General features: G+C 41.8%; 1 protein-coding gene across 1 annotated transcript in view; it reads left to right on the forward strand.

The window, feature by feature from the left end:
* The first annotated feature begins 1070 nt into the window (after positions 1 to 1070).
* Positions 1071 to 15857, forward strand: part of LOC124118894 (kin of IRRE-like protein 1) — a 410728-nt gene continuing 395941 nt past the window's right edge. The window contains exon 1 of the mRNA XM_048398300.1: positions 1071 to 1109. The gene's annotated coding sequence lies outside the window, so the exon portion shown is untranslated. The remainder of the gene's footprint in view (positions 1110 to 15857) is intronic.

Consider the following 15857-nt stretch of genomic DNA (forward strand, 5'->3'; position numbering starts at 1 on the left):
TACAGCACTCATACAGCCAGTTGTTCCCATACCTCCCTCCAACCTCCCTCCACTACAGCACTCATACAGCCAGTTGTTCCCATACCTCCCTTCAACCTCCCTACACTACAGCACTCATACAGCCAGTTGTTCCTATACTTCCCTCCAACCTCCCTACACTACAGCACTCATACAGCCAGTTGTTCCTATACCTCCCTTCAACCTCCCTACACTACAGCACTCATACAGCCAGTTGTTCCTATACCTCCCTCCAACCTCCCTACACTACAGCACTCATACAGCCAGTTGTTCCCATACTTCCCTCCAACCTCCCTACACTACAGCACTCTTACAGCCAGTTGTTCCTATACTTCCCCCCAACCTCCCTACACTACAGCACTCATACAGCCAGTTGTTCCCATACCTCCCTCCAACCTCCCTACACTACAGCACTCATACAGCCAGTTGTTCCTAATCTTCCCTCCAACCTCCCTACACTACAGCACTCATACAGCCAGTTGTTCCCATACTTCCCTCCAACCTCCCTACACTACAGCACTCATACAGCCAGTTGTTCCTATACTTCCCTCCAACCTCCCTACACTACAGCACTCATACAGCCAGTTGTTCCCATACTTCCCTCCAACCTCCCTACACTACAGCACTCATGCAGCCAGTTGTTCCCATACTTCCCTCCAACCTCCCTACACTACAGCACTCATACAGCCAGTTGTTCCTATACTTCCCTCCAACCTCCCTACACTACACCACTCATACAGCTAGTTGTTCCCATACTTCCCTCCAACCTCCCTACACTACAGCACTCATACACTAATAATACACTTGCTGCACCACTGCTGTAGTGTAGGGACATTGGTGGGAGGTTGAACATTGGAACACCTGGCTTAAATTTTAGGATTGTGAATTATTTTTAATTTAAAAAGCTATTTTTTTTATGTGACAAATACAAGATTGATTAACTGCAAATCACCCTGTATCACTTTATTCCAAAGCTTCGTCGTGGAGGATGGTTCAGGGGAGGCAACTCTGCCAAGCTCAGTGTAAGTCTCTGCTGGTATCCACTGGTACAGTTTGAAGCACTGATTAACAGTCGACAACCAGCACACATGGTAAGTTCTTTACCTCTTTTAAGAATTAACCCAACTATGTTTCATATTTATCTACATGTGAGCTTTATCCTGAATGCATGTGAGGTGTGCACAGCATCACTCCTGCACTTGTACAGTCACTGATTCCACTCAGGAGGCTTGACACAGGAAACACAGATACAGAAGTAAGGAATTGGTCAAGTCAGTCGCAGACAAGAAACTGCTTTAACTAGTAATAAAATGTAAGTTTAATATTCTTACATTCTCTTTATAGAGTTGACATATCTGCAGATTTTTTTCTTCTGTGGACTATTGTTGGGAGGAATCATCAGAGACCATAAAATTATATGGCCTAGAGTCATGAAGTGAATGAATGCTGCGTAGATGTGTTTTGGCTATTGTTGGGAGGAAACATCACGTGAATGAATGCTGCGTAGATGTGTTGTGGCTATTGGTGGGAGGAAACTTCAAGTGAATGAATGCTGCTTAGATGTGTTGTGGCTATTGTTGGGAGGAAACATCACGTGAATGAATGCTGCATAGATGTGTTGTGGCTATTGTTGTTTGGAAACATCAAGTGAATGAATGCTGCTTAGATGTGTTGTGGCTATTGTTGTTTGGAAACATCAAGTGAATGAATGCTGCGTAGATGTGTTGTGGCTATTGTTGTTTGGAAACATCAAGTGAATGAATGCTGCATTGATGTGTTGTGGCTATTGGTGGGAGGAAACATCAAGTGAATGAATGCTGCGTAGATGTGTTGTGGCTATTATTGGGAGGAAACATCCCGTGAATGAATGCTGCGTAGATGTGTTGTGGCTATTGTTGTTTGGAAAAATCAAGTGAATGAATGCTGCGTGGATGTGTTGTGGCTATTGTTGGGAGGAAACATCAAGTGAATGAATGCTGCGTGGATTAGTTGTGGCTATTATTGGGAGGAAACATCAAGTGAATGAATGCTGCGTGGATGTGTTGTGACTATTGTTGGGAGGAAACATCAAGTGAATGAATGCTGCGTAGATGTGTTGTGGCTATTGTTGTTTGGAAACATCACGTGAATGAATGCTGCGTGGATTAGTTGTGGCTATTGTTGGGAGGAAACATCAAGTTAATGAATGCTGCATAGATGTGTTGTGGCTATTGTTGGGAGGAAACATCAAGTGAATGAATGCTGCGTAGATGTGTTGTGGCTACTGTTGGGAGGAAACATCACATGAATGAATGCTGCGTAGATGTGTTGTGACTATGGAACCAGCAGGTGTATATACAGTTTCAGACTGACTAGCTATCTGCTTGTTTATTTATTATGCATATATACCCTCTTTGTCTGTGGGGCTCAGTTGGATAGGTTATCATCATTTCGCTGAGATAACTCTCTTCTCTAGGGTGCTTATAAATACTTATGTCTGATGATAAACAGCCTTGCTTGAATTCATAATTATATTTCTTTGTATTTGGGTCAAATTCTTAATTGTTGGAAAGGTTTATGCCTGCAGTTTCCGTTTTGGGATAGATTCACTGGAAGTGGTTTGGTAAAACTGAAGCAGGCCTGCACCATTTCCTCCCACATCAAGCTGACGTGCCATGTTGTATCAGTCATTACACACTTTACACATATGTACTGGTTGTCGTATTTGGTTGTTGTGTCACTGTGAAATTAAAGGCAGTGTGTGACACAGTCTCAATGGTTCAAAATTAATGCTAATTGGGATTGGAAACCTACAAATCTTCTGGACATTTCAATGCTTCTGAAAACTTTTAAGAAACTTCTTGTCCTGACAATATGGATAATGCATCCATCATATATTGCTTTTTGTTTTTATCAATTTGTTTGAAAAAAAATTTCTGGACCCATATGATGTCATTGTATGTGAAGTCTTCCTTAGTATCGTCCATCATGTGTTTCCCTCAGCTGTTTGGAAACATGAGTAGAAAGTGCTGTGGAATCTTCCCCACAGGCTGGTGTGTTGGCAGTGTACATTTGCGGGTTTTCCTGAGGCAAAGAACTCGGGTGGTCATACTCGGTGTCTTGTGTGTCATTCAATTGTTGCTCATAATATCAATCATTCGATTGTCTGGTGCAGACTGTATTATTTACTGGACACCGTCATAAAGCTGGAATATTGCTGAGTGCAATGTTTAACAACATACAAAAACAAAACAAAGAGCACGGAATGTGTGAAAAAGATTTGGACACCCCTAGTGATAGCATGGTGGTAGTGCTGTGATTAAATATGGAGATTGCAGAATGGCAGGAATGTTTTAATAAAGAAATAACCCCACAAACTAGGGAGAGTAGGTTGATGACTGCTTCAGTTTTACACCAGGGGAAATGTTGCTGCAATCATTATTTATTGCACTAGCTAGTGCATGACTGTCACTGAAGCTCACTCCGGATGTCCCCAGCTGGGATACAGTGTGGGGTCGGCAGTAAAGTAAGGTACCATGGCCACATGAGTGCTGATTAATAGTATTGTCGCAGGTTACTAATGAACTTCATATAACAAACTGATTTTGATAATTACAAGGAGTTTGTTAAATCCTGTACTTAGATACAAGCATGTAAATACAAGTTAGTTTCAATAAACCCACTGCATAAAGGGTAAGAGTGAAACCGATGTTTTCCGGTCTGGGAGGAACTGTGTGAAAAGTCTGTTAGTAATAAAGAGTCGGCGCTGCCATCATGGCCAATAAGCCGTCTCTGACTTCCGACCTGCACTCAGCTGATAAGGTTGATTGTGTTGCCCTGCTATAGGGCATCTTCCTGTGTTGACCTGCATGCAGGGCATCTTCCTGTGTTGTCCTGCACACAGGGCATCTTCCTGTGTTGACCTGCACACAGGGCATCTTCCTGTGATGTCCTGCACACAGGGCATCTTCCTGTGTTGTCCTGCATGCAGGGCATCTTCCTGTGTTGTCCTGCACACAGGGCATCTTCCTGTGTTGACCTGCACACAGGGCATCTTCCTGTGTTGACCTGCACACAGGGCATCTTCCCGTGTTGACCTGCACACAGGGCATCTTCCTGTGTTGTCCTGCACACAGGGCATCTTCCTGTGTTGACCTACACACAGGGCATCTTCCTGTGTTGACTTGCACACAGGGCATCTTCCTGTGTTGCCCTGCACACAGGGCATCTTCCTGTGTTGTCCTGCACACAGGGCATCTTCCTGTGTTGACCTGCATACAGGGCATCTTCCCATGTCGTCCTGCATACAGGGCATCTTCCTGTGTTTCCTGCATACAGGGCATCTTCCTGTGTTGTCCTGCAAACAGGGCATCTTCCTGTGTTGTCCTGCACACAGGGCATCTTTCTCAGTCGGCATTATCCATGAACAACTAACACTGTCAACCTCTAATCTCTCTATCACCTTGCCTCAGTAGGCATTATCCATGAACAACTAACACTCTCAACCACTAGTCTCTCTATCACCTTGCCTCAGTAGGCATTATCCATGAAGAACTAACACTGTCGACCACTAGTCTCTCTATCACCTTGCCTCAGTAGGCATTATCCATGAACTACTAACACTGTCAACCACTAGTCTCTCTATCACCTTGCCTCAGTAGGCATTATCCATGAACAACTAACACTGTCAACCTCTAGTCTCTCTATCACCTGGCCTCAGTAGGCATTATCCATGAACAACTAACACTGTCCACCACTAGTCTCTCTATCACCTTGCCTCAGTAGGCATTATCCATGAACAACTAACACTGTCAACCACTAGTCTCTCTATCACCTTGCCTCAGTAGGCATTATCCATGAACAACTAACACTGTCAACCTCTAGTCTCTCTATCACCTGGCCTCAGTAGGCATTATCCATGAACAACTAACACTGTCCACCACTAGTCTCTCTATCACCTTGCCTCAGTAGGCATTATCCATGAACAACTAACACTGTCAACCACTAGCCTCTCTATCACCTTGCCTCAGTAGGCATTATCCATGAACAACTAACACTGTCAACCTCTAGTCTCTCTATCACCTTGCCTCAGTAGACATTATCCATGAACAACTAACACTGGCAACCACTAGTCTCTCTATCACCTTGCCTCAGTAGACATTATCCATGAACAACTAACATTGTCGACCACTAGTCTCTCTATCACCTTGCCTCAGTTGGCATTATCCATGAAGAACTAACACTGTCAACCACTTGTCTCTCTATCACCTTGCCTCAGTGGGCATTATCCATGAACAACTAACACTGTCAACCACTAGTCTCTCTATCACCTTGCCTCAGTAGGCATTATCCATGAACAACTAACACTCTCAACCACTAGTCTCTCTATCACCTTGCCTCAGTAGGCATTATCCATGAAGAACTAACACTGTCGACCACTAGTCTCTCTATCACCTTGCCTCAGTAGGCATTATCCATGAACTACTAACACTGTCAACCACTAGTCTCTCTATCACCTTGCCTCAGTAGGCATTATCCATGAACAACTAACACTGTCAACCTCTAGTCTCTCTATCACCTTGCCTCAGTAGGCATTATCCATGAACAACTAACACTGTCCACCACTAGTCTCTCTATCACCTTGCCTCAGTAGGCATTATCCATGAACAACTAACACTGTCAACCACTAGTCTCTCTATCACCTTGCCTCAGTAGGCATTATCCATGAACAACTAACACTGTCAACCACTAGCCTCTCTATCACCTTGCCTCAGTAGGCATTATCCATGAACAACTAACACTGTCAACCTCTAGTCTCTCTATCACCTTGCCTCAGTAGGCATTATCCATGAACAACTAACACTGTCAACCACTAGCCTCTCTATCACCTTGCCTCAGTAGGCATTATCCATGAACAACTAACACTGTCAACCACTAGTCTCTCTATCACCTTGCCTCAGTAGGCATTATCCATGAACAACTAACACTGTCAACCTCTAGTCTCTCTATCACCTGGCCTCAGTAGGCATTATCCATGAACAACTAACACTGTCCACCACTAGTCTCTCTATCACCTTGCCTCAGTAGGCATTATCCATGAACAACTAACACTGTCAACCACTAGTCTCTCTATCACCTTGCCTCAGTAGGCATTATCCATGAACAACTAACACTGTCAACCTCTAGTCTCTCTATCACCTGGCCTCAGTAGGCATTATCCATGAACAACTAACACTGTCCACCACTAGTCTCTCTATCACCTTGCCTCAGTAGGCATTATCCATGAACAACTAACACTGTCAACCACTAGCCTCTCTATCACCTTGCCTCAGTAGGCATTATCCATGAACAACTAACACTGTCAACCTCTAGTCTCTCTATCACCTTGCCTCAGTAGGCATTATCCATGAACAACTAACACTGGCAACCACTAGTCTCTCTATCACCTTGCCTCAGTAGACATTATCCATGAACAACTAACATTGTCGACCACTAGTCTCTCTATCACCTTGCCTCAGTAGGCATTATCCATGAAGAACTAACACTGTCAACCACTTGTCTCTCTATCACCTTGCCTCAGTGGGCATTATCCATGAACAACTAACACTGTCAACCACTAGTCTCTCTATCACCTTGCCTCAGTAGGCATTATCCATGAACAACTAACACTCTCAACCACTAGTCTCTCTATCACCTTGCCTCAGTAGGCATTATCCATGAAGAACTAACACTGTCGACCACTAGTCTCTCTATCACCTTGCCTCAGTAGGCATTATCCATGAACTACTAACACTGTCAACCACTAGTCTCTCTATCACCTTGCCTCAGTAGGCATTATCCATGAACAACTAACACTGTCAACCTCTAGTCTCTCTATCACCTGGCCTCAGTAGGCATTATCCATGAACAACTAACACTGTCCACCACTAGTCTCTCTATCACCTTGCCTCAGTAGGCATTATCCATGAACAACTAACACTGTCAACCACTAGTCTCTCTATCACCTTGCCTCAGTAGGCATTATCCATGAACAACTAACACTGTCAACCTCTAGTCTCTCTATCACCTGGCCTCAGTAGGCATTATCCATGAACAACTAACACTGTCCACCACTAGTCTCTCTATCACCTTGCCTCAGTAGGCATTATCCATGAACAACTAACACTGTCAACCACTAGCCTCTCTATCACCTTGCCTCAGTAGGCATTATCCATGAACAACTAACACTGTCAACCTCTAGTCTCTCTATCACCTGGCCTCAGTAGGCATTATCCATGAACAACTAACACTGTCCACCACTAGTCTCTCTATCACCTTGCCTCAGTAGGCATTATCATGGAACAACTAACACTGTCGACCTCTAGTCTCTCTATCACCTTGCCTCTATAAGCATTATCCATGAACAACTAACACTGTTGACTACTAGTATCTCTATCACCTTGCCTCAGTAGGCATTATCCATGAACAACTCACTGTCGACCACTAGTCTCTCTTTCACCTTGCCTCAGTAGGGCATTACCATGAACAACTAACACTGTTGACTACTAGTATCTCTATCACCTTGCCTCAGTAGGCATTATCCATGAACAACTCACTGTTGACCACTAGTCTCTCTATCACCTTGCCTCAGTAGGCATTATCATTGAACAACTCACTGTCGACCACTTGTTTGTCATAGTCAGACTTGAGTCCTTCACAAGCCACTTTGACATGGCTGTAGAAGATCATTGCTTCCCCCTCACTCCCTCACAGAGGGACATTCTGTAGTGCTTCAGCTGTCCCAAATAGGGTTCAGATTACAAATTCCGACCCAAGCTTTAGCATCAAGACCTCTTGTCATAAGATTTCTGTTTCTTCTATTATTTGTTTAGAAAGTCATCGGAGCTATTTTTATCTGTCTGAATAAGCAAGCCTGGTTGTCATTGTCAGTGGTAGAAAGTAGAACAGCCCAAAGAAAACAGTAATATTATTTTGTTTCAAATGAATTTGATCTCAATCTCAGAGTAAATATTTTTTTTATGACCTTGTGTGATATGAATGTCGTGACCCCTCTAGTACCACATTAATCGTTTCTTGTTAACGGTACGCCATCAGTGTAAACACAAACCTGCGGCAGATTTGCAAAATTAAACAAAACACCCCGCACCATGTTTGAATAATTTTCCTGAAAGAGTCTCCTCACAACGCCAAAGTTTTGGCGAGGAAATTGTGGAACAAACTGACCTTACAATGAGGAATTGTGGGTGAGTTTGCATAAGATAGGGACGTCATGCACAAAGTCAGAGGGAACTGAGGGAGGCATTTTGGACAAACATCAGAGTGACGAAAAGAAAGATAAGATGACAGAGACACAAGGAAACATTCAATGATTTTATTATATTAGGAATATGGATTTGGCAAGATAACATGAAAATTGAGACTCTGCACATGCAGTGAGAACAGAGCATGAGATTGCCGGCGTAGCTTCTCATTCTCCAGCATAAAAGAATATTATCTTACAGTGTTGAGAAATAGGCAGCTTGGAAAATATTTGTTAACGAATTTGGAACTTGAAACGCTTGAAATTGTTAAGTTTGACTTAATTGCAGAACATTTAAAAAATTAATTCAATTATCTTTTATTAGCCCAAGAAATCTTATTGATTTGATAGAATATAGAATGGGTTGAATGTCTCCTGCCCAGTCTTGAATCTTATAGAGCTTACCCATTGAATAGTCTTGTTATGTTGGGAAATATTGTTGACACATATGATGAGAGTGTTATCACCCATCTTGACAGAGTGGAAGCACATGGCAAAAAAAAATTATCCTTTTAACTGACTAGCTTCAATGCACATTAAAGACTTGCAGTGGCAAGTGACCAGCTTTGCAGATTGGAACTATAATTTCCCAGATTGGGAGCATGATTGAATTGAAATGAAAACATAAATACTTAAACATATACTTTTTAACTATTTCTTCTTGATTTTAAAATTTTCTTTCAAGGAAAAATGGCCGCAATTAGAAATTAAAATACTCTTTTTTCTTTGACAAATTGATTGCTTCATAATTTGATGGGAAGTGTCAGAAGTTATTTCAATCACAATTTTTGTGGCTGTGAGAAGACTGTCCCCAAATGCACGATCCCAATAATTTCAATACTCCAGTGACATGGTTTGTTCTGATGTTTTGGTGACTTGAGACTGACTGATCACATGTTGTGACTATTGACTATTTCAATAATTGGTCCTAATGCCCAATAGTTGTGAGTGTATCTCCAACTCAAGTCATGAACAATGCAACAAGACATGAACAGGGCAACAAGACATGAACAGGGCAACAAGACATGAACAAGGCAACAAGACATGAACATGGCAACAAGACATGAACAAGGCAACAAGACATGAACAGGGCAACAAGACATAAACAAGGCAACAAGACATGAACAAGGCAACAAGACATGAACATGGCAACAAGACATGAACAAGGCAACAAGACATGAACATGGCAACAAGACATGAACAGGGCAACAAGACATGAACAAGGCAACAAGACATGAACAGGGTAACAAGACATAAACAGGGCAACAAGACATGAACAGGGCAATAAACAGGGCAACAAGACATGAACAGGGCAACAAGACATGAACAGGGTAACAAGACATGAACAAGGCAACAAGACATGAACAAGGCAACAAGACAAGAACATGGCAACAAGACAAGAACATGGCAACAAGACATGAACAGGGCAACAAGACATGAACATGGTAACAAGACATGAACAAGGCAACAAGACATGAACAAGGCAACAAGACATGAACAAGGCAACAAGACATGAACAAGGCAACAAGACATGAACAAGGCAACAAGACATGAACATGGCAACAAGACATGAACAAGGCAACAAGACAAGAACATGGCAACAAGACATGAACAGGGCAACAAGACATGAACAGGGTAACAAGACATAAACAGGGTAACAAGACATGAACAGGGCAAGAAGACATGAACAAGGCAACAAGACATGAACAAGGCAACAAGACATAAACAGGGTAACAAGACATGAACAGGGCAACAAGACATGAACAAGGCAACAAGACATGAACAGGGCAACAAGACATGAACAAGGCAACAAGACATGAACAGGGCAACAAGACATGAACATGGCAACAAGACATGAACATGGCAACAAGACATGAACATGGCAACAAGACATGAACAAGGCAACAAGACATAAACAAGGCAACAAGACATGAACAAGGCAACAAGACATGAACAAGGCAACAAGACATGAACAAAGTAACAACACATGAACAGGGCAACAAGACATGAACAAGGCAACAAGACATGTATAAGGTAACAAGACATGAACAAGGTAACAAGACATGAACATGGCAACAAGACATAAACAAGGCAACAACACATGAACATGGCAACAAGACATGAACATGGCAACAAGACATGAACATGGCAACAAGACATGAACAAGGCAACAAGACATAAACAAGGCAACAAGACATGAACATGGCAACAAGACGTGAGCATGGCAACAAGACATGAACATGGCAACAAGACATGAACAGGGCAACAAGACATGAACAGGGCAACAAGACATGAACAAGGCAACAAGACATGAACAGGGCAAGAAGACATGAACAAGGCAACAAGACATGAACAAGGCAACAAGACATGAACAGGGCAACAAGACATGAACAGGGTAACAAGACATAAACAAGGCAACAAGACATGAACAAGGCAACAAGACATGAACATGGCAACAAGACATGAACAAGGCAACAAGACATGAACATGGCAACAAGACATGAACAGGGCAACAAGACATGAACAAGGCAACAAGACATGAACAGGGTAACAAGACATAAACAGGGCAACAAGACATGAACAGGGCAATAAACAGGGCAACAAGACATGAACAGGGCAACAAGACATGAACAGGGTAACAAGACATAAACAAGGCAACAAGACATAAACAAGGCAACAAGACATGAACAAGGCAACAAGACATGAACATGGCAACAAGACATGAACAAGGCAACAAGACATGAACATGGCAACAAGACATGAACAGGGCAACAAGACATGAACAAGGCAACAAGACATGAACAGGGTAACAAGACATAAACAGGGCAACAAGACATGAACAGGGCAATAAACAGGGCAACAAGACATGAACAGGGCAACAAGACATGAACAGGGTAACAAGACATGAACAAGGCAACAAGACATGAACAAGGCAACAAGACAAGAACATGGCAACAAGACAAGAACATGGCAACAAGACATGAACAGGGCAACAAGACATGAACATGGTAACAAGACATGAACAAGGCAACAAGACATGAACAAGGCAACAAGACATGAACAAGGCAACAAGACATGAACAAGGCAACAAGACATGAACAAGGCAACAAGACATGAACATGGCAACAAGACATGAACAAGGCAACAAGACAAGAACATGGCAACAAGACATGAACAGGGCAACAAGACATGAACAGGGTAACAAGACATAAACAGGGTAACAAGACATGAACAGGGCAAGAAGACATGAACAAGGCAACAAGACATGAACAAGGCAACAAGACATAAACAGGGTAACAAGACATGAACAGGGCAACAAGACATGAACAAGGCAACAAGACATGAACAGGGCAACAAGACATGAACAAGGCAACAAGACATGAACAGGGCAACAAGACATGAACATGGCAACAAGACATGAACATGGCAACAAGACATGAACATGGCAACAAGACATAAACAAGGCAACAAGACATGAACAAGGCAACAAGACATGAACAAGGCAACAAGACATGAACAAAGTAACAACACATGAACAGGGCAACAAGACATGAACAAGGCAACAAGACATGTATAAGGTAACAAGACATAAACAAGGTAACAAGACATGAACATGGCAACAAGACATAAACAAGGCAACAACACATGAACATGGCAACAAGACATGAACATGGCAACAAGACATGAACATGGCAACAAGACATGAACAAGGCAACAAGACATAAACAAGGCAACAAGACATGAACATGGCAACAAGACGTGAGCATGGCAACAAGACATGAACATGGCAACAAGACATGAACAGGGCAACAAGACATGAACAGGGCAACAAGACATGAACAAGGCAACAAGACATGAACAGGGCAAGAAGACATGAACAAGGCAACAAGACATGAACAAGGCAACAAGACATGAACAGGGCAACAAGACATGAACAGGGTAACAAGACATAAACAGGGTAACAAGACATGAACAGGGCAACAAGACATGAACAGGGCAACAAGACAAGGCAACAAGACATAAACAGGGCAACAAGACATGAACATGGCAACAAGACATAAACAGGGCAACAACACATGAACAGTGCAACAAGACATGAACAAGGCAACAAGACATAACCAGGGCAACAAGACATGAACATGGCAACAAGACATGAACAAGGCAACAAGACATAACCAGGGCAACAAGACATGGACAAGGCAACAAGACATGAACATGGCAACAAGACATGAACAAGGCACCAAGACATGAACAAGGCAACAAGACATGACCAGGGCAACAAGACATGAACATGGCAACAAGACATGAACATGGCAACAAGACATGAACAAGGCACCAAGACATGAACATGGCAACAAGACATGAACAAGGCAACAAGACATAAACAGGGCAACAACATATGAACAGGGCAACAAGACATGAACAAGGCAACAAGACATGAACATGGCAACAAGACATGAACAGGGTAACAAGACATGAACAGGGCAACAAGACATGAACAAGGCAACAAGACATGAACATGGCAACAAGACATGGACAGGGCAACAAGACATGAACAAGGCACCAAGACATGAACAAGGCAACAAGACATGAACAAGGCAACAAGACATGAACATGGCAACAAGACATGAACAAGGCAACAAGACATGAACAAGGCAACAAGACATGAACAGGGCAACAAGACATGACCAGGGCAACAAGACATGAACAAGGTAACAAGACATGAACATGGCAACAAGACATGAACAGGGCAACAAGACATGAACAGGGTAACAAGACATGAACAAGGCAACAAGACATGACCAGGGCAACAAGACATGAACATGGCAACAAGACATGAACAAGGCAACAAGACATGAACAAGGTAACAAGACATAAACAAGGTAACAAGACATGAACATGGCAACAAGACATAAACAAGGCAACAACACATGAACATGGCAACAAGACATGAACATGGCAACAAGACATAAACAGGGCAACAAGACATGAACAGGGCAACAAGACATGAACATGGCAACAAGACATAAACAGGGCAACAAGACATGAACAGGACAATAAGACATGAACATGGCAACAAGACATGTATAAGGTAACAAGACATAAACAAGGTAACAAGACATGAACAAGGCAACAAGACATGAACATGGCAACAAGACATAAACAAGGTAACAAGACATGAACAAGGCACCAAGACATGAACAAGGTAACAAGACATAAACAGGGCAACAAGACATGAACATGGCAACAAGACATGAACATGGCAACAAGACATGAACAAGGCAACAAGACATGAACAAGGCAACAAGACATGAACAAGGTAACAAGACATGAACATGGCAACAAGACATGAACAGGGCAACAAGACATGAACATGGCAACAAGACATGAACAAGGTAACAAGACATGAACATGGCAACAAGACATAAACATGGCAACAACTAGCCTCAACTTTTAGAGTTTGTGATGTGAACCTGCCCTCTGTATATAGAATTAATGAATTATAGCTTCAACTGTCACAGGTCTCCATGAGGTCAGCAGGTTACACTGCTTCCACACTTACTACAGAGTAGCGGAAAACAGTCAACAATTCTTTGGGAAATTCTGTACAAACAAGGTTCTTAATCTCCTTTCCTTGATCTCTAATTTATATACCTAATATTATATATGGGATATTAAAGTTAACTTTTCACAACAATTGCTTCATGTTGACACTTTCTGTGCATATAAATGCACCATTGCCCAAAGTTATTCCAGAGTATATTGATAACATGATCAAAAGTGTAATGGTTCCTGCAGGAATATCAAATTTTCATTACAACTCAAATGCCACACTTAAGTGTCTTGTTTCTTTGTGATTGACAACTAGCTAACGTTGCACTTTTTGTCATCTGATGATTTTAATTGGAGAGCAGAAAGAAAATGTCTTTTTTTCCCATAAATAAGCTACTTGATCATGCATGAATGTGTACATTAATTAATAATGAGGCTTCTGTTTTTAATCAAATTGTTTTCATATCTTTTGGGGGAGAACCATTTGTTTGGGGGCAAAATTCAAATATGAAATTGTTTCTAAGTGATACTGTTAAGGTAATGACATCTTTTGGAAAAGAAACTGTTTTAGGAAATGACAATGGTTACCTCCCTTCCCCTCTTGGGCTAGTTTGAATAATGTTTTTCTCTGCTGAAATTGGTTAACATAATCAGCAGAAATAAAGACAAATGTCAACATATATTTATCATTTGTGAATGTATTTGTCTGCAGAACAGTGAACCATGATGATTAGATATTGAAGTTTATTTTGAATTATAAAAGAGAAAGGGGGAAAAGAACTACTTTGATAAACATGACTGAAAATGGAGGAGCACCAGTAATTGATTTGGTGTGTGTAAAACCCTATGTGTTGTATGGAATCCAAGATAGTTTTCATCAAAAAGTTGGAAAGTTATTCCTGTCTTTCAATACAGTTGGAGGATTGTCCTTTTTATTGAAATGTAAGTACAATGAAACAATGGACAATGTGAACTTTAGGTATCGGTTTCATAGTTTTTTTAATATTTCTTGAATTCATGGAAGAACATATGTGACAATGAAGAAGATATAGTTAACCAAACATTATGGAACAATGATTTGTTTTCTGTGAATGGACTTTCTCTTTATAATGAAACTTGTGTTAAAGTCCCAACCGGACTATAAATAGCGCGGTATTTTGCGAGATCTTAGTGTTTGACAGACGTTGCGATGATCGGTCAGCCAGTAATCGGTGACCCAAAATCTTGAATACCTAAAGAATGAGACAACATTCACATCCAAATCTTGGCAGACAGATTTGCCCTACACCAGTCAATGTAACAAAAGTCACACGATATAAAAAAATATTACATTCGATCTGATGTTTGGTTGTAAAAAATCCAGTCGTCTGTGAAACAACTTTGCACAACAGAAATGGGAGGAGTTAGCCTTCGGTCAGCTGACATCTACTGTGCAAGCGAATCTAATTATAGTAAACCACGTGGCGAACTCGCACATGGCACAACTTCTCGAAGTGGGGTGGAGCCTCAGCCAAGCCATCTTTGAGGAAATGTTGTCAAACACGGGCGGCAAAAACAAAATTCACATTCCTGAATTTCCTGGAAACGATCGTCGATACTGACATTCAGATCACAATCTAAAACGTTCACTCCATCCTCAGCATCAATAAAAGTAGGGGGTTTCTCTGACGAATCTTCTTCACCGGTGACATCTACACTTGCAAAAAAGTTGCATCACTCAACTTGTCTTCCATGGCTTCGTCAATCGTTGCATCACTTTCCCGCGTCTGAACACTGGCACCACACGACGAAACGTCCTGCACTGCGGCATCGTAATCCCATCCCGAGTAATTGAATAAACTTCGAATGGCTTCTTGTTGCATTTCATCAACATTTAGTGTAATAGTGAACTTGGATGACATCATGAAAGCGTTGAAATATATAAGCAGTGAACGAACGTGAAAGCGACCTGTCAAAATTTTCTTGGTTGTGACACCCATTAGAAACCGATAGAATTTGGAAGCGCTCA

The sequence above is a fragment of the Haliotis rufescens genome, unplaced genomic scaffold, assembly GCF_023055435.1.
Source record: "Haliotis rufescens isolate VD_foot unplaced genomic scaffold, xgHalRufe1.0.p SCAF_18, whole genome shotgun sequence".
NCBI lineage: Eukaryota > Metazoa > Mollusca > Gastropoda > Lepetellida > Haliotidae > Haliotis > Haliotis rufescens.